At 44.6% G+C, this 5,017-nt stretch overlaps 1 protein-coding gene across 1 annotated transcript in view; it reads left to right on the forward strand.

The window, feature by feature from the left end:
• The window catches only part of CDK15 (cyclin-dependent kinase 15), a 34,694-nt gene that overhangs the window by 29,218 nt on the left and 459 nt on the right, over positions 1-5,017 (forward strand). The gene's annotated exons all lie outside the window — the stretch shown is intronic.

Genomic DNA, 5,017 nt, shown 5'->3' on the forward strand with positions numbered 1-5,017 from the left:
GTAAGTCAAATGGCGATTTCATCTCACCAAGAACGACCTACTTCACATGTCATTTATTATGAGTTTCTTCTGTACTTTAAAAGTCTCTGCTATTCACCCAGACATCTCTCTCTTTTCTGCCTGCCCTCCCTCCCCACTCCTGTATGCTGCAAAGCTTACATCCCATTGCAAATTTGACAGCTTGTTTTTTCTCTTTCCTTCCACTTGACCACAGTGTTAATACTAGAAGGGGACCTGGATGGGCTGCTGCCATGGTACATTTACAAAGCGGAGGTGCATATGCTTTGACAGGTCATTTCTCCCCCATTCGGTAACCCCAGGGGCCCAGAGCTTTCCCTCGGGCTGGCTCACACTGTGTATTCAGAGTAACTCATATGCAGGTCCCTCCTGATGTCCTGAATTCCCAACTGCTCAGCATGATGTGCTAGCTCCAATTCCCTTGGACTGCTCCTCGTGCTCCCTTTTGATGTTCAGAGAGAACAGCTGTTCCTCGTACCCTGTTGCACCCATTCTGCCTCAGTTTTACCTGCTTTATTTTCTTCTTCCCTTGCTCCCTTCTCTTAAGCTGCATACACACAGATCTGCCTCTCCTGCTTTGAGCTGACGATAAATACAGGGTGTCTACAGCTACAGGTCTTTTGCTCACTAGGAAAAGCTCCCTCCTGTCAGACAACAGGCCATAGACCCCTCACATTCCCCATTGCCTCCTGGGCACACTAGTTAGTTTGGTGGGTTTTTTTAAGATAGGGGCAATTAAGAAGAAGCCTTCTTGGACTGTGTTGTCAAGCTATTTGAAAACTTAATTTCTGGCTTCTATGACACATCCCAAGTGAAGGTGCAGCCAGCTCCCAAACCGCTGCCCTTCAGAAGGTGCTCTGTGTGTGTATGTGCATGAGTGAGAGACATCTGCATTCCTTTTCTGTTCACCCAGCCACAGAGCACAAATCTACTTTGACACTTTTAGAAAAATGAAAAGATGGAATCTCGCAGGAGCCTGCCTGTGCCGGCGGGGGAGGAGGGGAGCACGCACAGCAGGAGGGAAGTTGACTTTTCTTTATACATATAGGGTTTTTTCCATGCAGAGTTTAAATTATGCCTGATAAAAGGAGTTTCGTGGATGTTTCAGTTCTTTCAAACCCTCCTGGCTTCCTCCCAATTAAATGAGGTTTGTCAAAGCCACAGGGCTCTGCTGCTGCCGGAGAGGCGGACAAGCACTTCCCGCAGTGACATCTCCAATCCCCAAGGGAGAAGATGAAAGTGTCAGTGCCAAGAGAGAGAGAGAGAGTGTGGAAAAAAACAGGTACAGACACAGACAGTGTGAGAGAAAGGAAGAGAGTGAGGAGAAACAGAAGGAATGAGAAAACAGATTGGCATAAAGTGTCAATCTCTCCGACACGCTGCCAGAGAGGGGATAGATTCATTTCGCCTGGGTTTATGCACCATCCCATATTCATTATTCCCCACATTGTGGTGAGAAGTACCTTGTGGATGGGAAACTGCATGGTGTTATCATAGTAACCAGTGTGTCGGGAACAGAATCAAAGTGCACAGGGCTGAAACAAGTACAGTATGATCATGTAAGACCATATTCATGAGTGACTCATTAAGCCTGTAAAAATTAGGTAATTCTGAATAATTTCCTGTGTAGCCATCCCTATTGCCATAATCATGTAAGACATTTTTTCTCTTGTGTCATTTTGGCATCACACTATTTGAAATTTAACTGTATAATTTTAAAATTCTGGGTGCTATGATAACACAGTGCAGATTTTAAATATATTCTGTTCCCACTTTGTTCTGGAGGATGCTGACTATTGGTCCCCGTCCTCTGAAGGAGAAAGTTAAAGCAGAAGGGCAAAGAATGAGCTGGAGATGAAAGGTGAAAGGAGGAGGGGGTTTATCCCAAGATGTGTGAGAATAAGTTGGAAACAACATTTGAAAAAATAAAAGGTTCCCTTAAGAAATTATCTTCTATTTTTATTAAGTAATTGTAGCCATAACTGTCCCTTTTGTAAGTTGCTATGACAAGCTGGAAGCCAGAGGATGTTTTTCAAAGGTCAATTCCTGGGAAAAACTAATTGGAGAAATCAGTGTTCCAAAGATAAGTAGCCCTCCAAACAGCACGTTTCTGATTACTGAGGGGAATGCTAATGGCTGGAGGCTGGCTGCTGTCCCTGGGAAGGGGGACAGGGAACAAGGGGCTCTTTGCTTCCTGGTGGTCAACTCCTGCAGAGGGGAACAGGTTGCTGTTGCTTATGCTTATCTGGATGCAAAGTGCTGGAAAAAAAAGTAGCCCTTGCTGTAAGAGAGGAAGACACTGTGTCCCTAAGTGGGACTGGTTCACAGATGGGCCTCTCCTACAGCTGCTCACTCCTGTGCCTCTAGCACTAGAAAGGGCTGCTAAGGCCCAAATTCAAATGCCACTCATCATCTCAGTGGCCTTAATTCTATATACACCACCAGCACCTCTGAATTTGGCAACGAAGGAGAGGAGCATGGCAATCTTCAGTTTCCTTCCACTGTGGGTAGTAGCCTAAGGGGTGGCAGTGATGACCTTTTGTAAAACTGGAGTATTTGCTGTCCTTTTTCTGGTCTAAGCCGGTCCTGAGACAATTATCTTTGTGCAGTGCAGCCCTGCGCTACAGCAGCTCTGATAAAACTTCAGACTAACCCTTTGCCACCTGCTAAAGCAGAATGTTTTCTGTCCAATTAATCACTCCTGGAAGAAAGAGGAGATCCTTGAATCAAGAAAGCAGGAGCTGTGCTCTCAACTCAGTGTCAGTCCTGAAGTGCAAAGGGCCCTCTGAGAAGGCATCTCACTCTGCCATCAGACAGGTCAGACACAAGTAACAATTGAGGCTTATTATTCTTAGTTATAGATTTGGTTTATTTTCCCTCTCTTTTGCCCTCGAATGCTTTAGAGCAGGCTTGCAAGCAGGAAGGGTAAGCAGTGGGATTTGGGGTTAGTACCAGTGTGCTCCCAAGAAAACATATTGCAGGAAGAGCTCCAGCCAAACAACACAGGCACACAGGCCAGGGAAGCCTGAGCTGGGACCTCAGATCCTACCCCCACCAGACCGACGTCCAGGCTCAGTACAAACCTTTCTCACCGTTCAGGAGACACTCGACCCTGGGCACACCACTGGCATAGCAGTTAGTCATCAAGTCCAATTTGTGCTCTGTGACGAGGGCTGCGTGTTGCATGGATGTGACCCTGGCTTTGACTAGGAGAGACTTGCTGCTTTTGGGTACAATTGGTCTCTGATTGCTACCTGCCCCCAGCAATTCAAAAACAGTGTGCCAGGTGGTGATGACACTGTACCATTTCTCCCTAAACAACCACTATTCAGCTTTTCAGAGACAAGGAGGAGGAGGGAGGCTTGATGTTGACAAAGTATTGTAATTTTAATGCCTGTTACAAAGCAAGCATAGGCAATGAGGAGGCTAAGGCTGCAAGCCATTGCTTACCAAAAATCCCATTATTGTTGGGATTAGCCATTGCTGGTAGATATTATCACAGGGCACATAAAAGGAAGAGCTGGCTTTCATGGACATCTTGTTTGGGTTGGCTAGTTTCCCTAGGTTCTTCTACATAGCTAAAAGGTTTATACAGTAACTTACATTTTTTCACCTCTGTGCTTTGCCACCTCTGCATGATATAGATATCCTTTGCTGCAAATCAGATACAGACATCTAGAAAGTGAACTTCCCACTAGGTGATGAATCTGGTTTATAATGTGTCTTAATAAGGAAATAAACCAATGTTGGTGTTAGCAGTAAATCAGCTGTCACTCCTGAACCAGAATCAGTCTTTTCTGTAAGGTGATAAAGCAAATCTTCACTTAACTCAGGAAAAACATCCCTCACTTCACCTAGCCTGGTATTCACAGTGGTGGAATTGGTGGCCTGGTATTTACACTGGTTGTATAAATACTGTCAGGACACTGAGGTTTTGTATTCTGTCATTAAGCCACAACTCTAGCAAAGAGACATTGCAACACCACAGCAGATGCGTGTCAAGGGCACACAGGCCTCTGGAGATGTTGCCCTGCTTAAGCTCTTCCCCAGGCACTGGCCTGGAGCAGACATTGTGCTGGCAAGTGCTTGGCCTGTTTAGAAGCACAGAGCAAAGGGGACGACAGGAAGAGAAGGAAGGTTTCCTTTGCTCGCTCCCCAGCTCATGCTCTTGGAAAAGCACAACTGGCGCAAAGTTTGGCCCACATGACTTGTGGAAACAAAGTCCTACAGACATGGATCAAATACTCTGACTCCCATTGAACTCAGGCCAAAGAATCTCTATAAAGGTCTTATTGTTCAGGGAGATGAACTGCTCTTGAGGGGGAGTGCTGTTAAAACCCTTAATGGAGGCAGACACTATTGCATCAGAGGTTAGCAGATGTTTTTCTGTATTTTGTCTAATTACAAGTTATATCTGAGATTTCTTTAACTTCTACTTTCCCTTTAACACTCTTAAATGCAAATTGGAGAAGATTTAGTTGTCTTATTTGCTGTGAAAGACATCTGAACTGGAACTCCCATGTAATCGTTTCCCATCCTCAGGTGCACTTCTGCCTTCACCCAGTTATCTGCAGAAAAGAGCAAATGGGGATGTAGTGATCAGATTTCTAAGGCACAAAAGTTAAAACTAAGTTTGAGATTGTGACAGCAAGCAGCCATGAGCCCAGGAACTCAATTAGCCTGAAAGACAACTATCTCATTATCTTTCCTAAAATGATATAAATACATAAGAATATAAAAATTTAAAATAAACTCTCTCTCTATTGACTGTCTAGATGACTGAATTTCACTGCTCAATTTCTTTAAACACCCACTTTAGTATTTATTTATTCTAAGCATGAAGCAGCTACGATAATTAGACTGTCAGATTTGGTAAGTTAATGAGGAGTCACTGGAGTGGAAGGTTTTGCATTTGTGAGATTGCTGAAGGAGAGAAGCTCCGTGCCTTCCCTCTATCTCTTTTTTCTTTTCCTTTTTTTCCCCTCTCTGCTGGGTGGGA

The sequence above is a fragment of the Mesitornis unicolor genome, unplaced genomic scaffold (genome assembly GCF_000695765.1).
Source record: "Mesitornis unicolor isolate BGI_N332 unplaced genomic scaffold, ASM69576v1 scaffold21030, whole genome shotgun sequence".
In the NCBI taxonomy this organism is placed as follows: Eukaryota; Metazoa; Chordata; class Aves; order Mesitornithiformes; family Mesitornithidae; genus Mesitornis; species Mesitornis unicolor.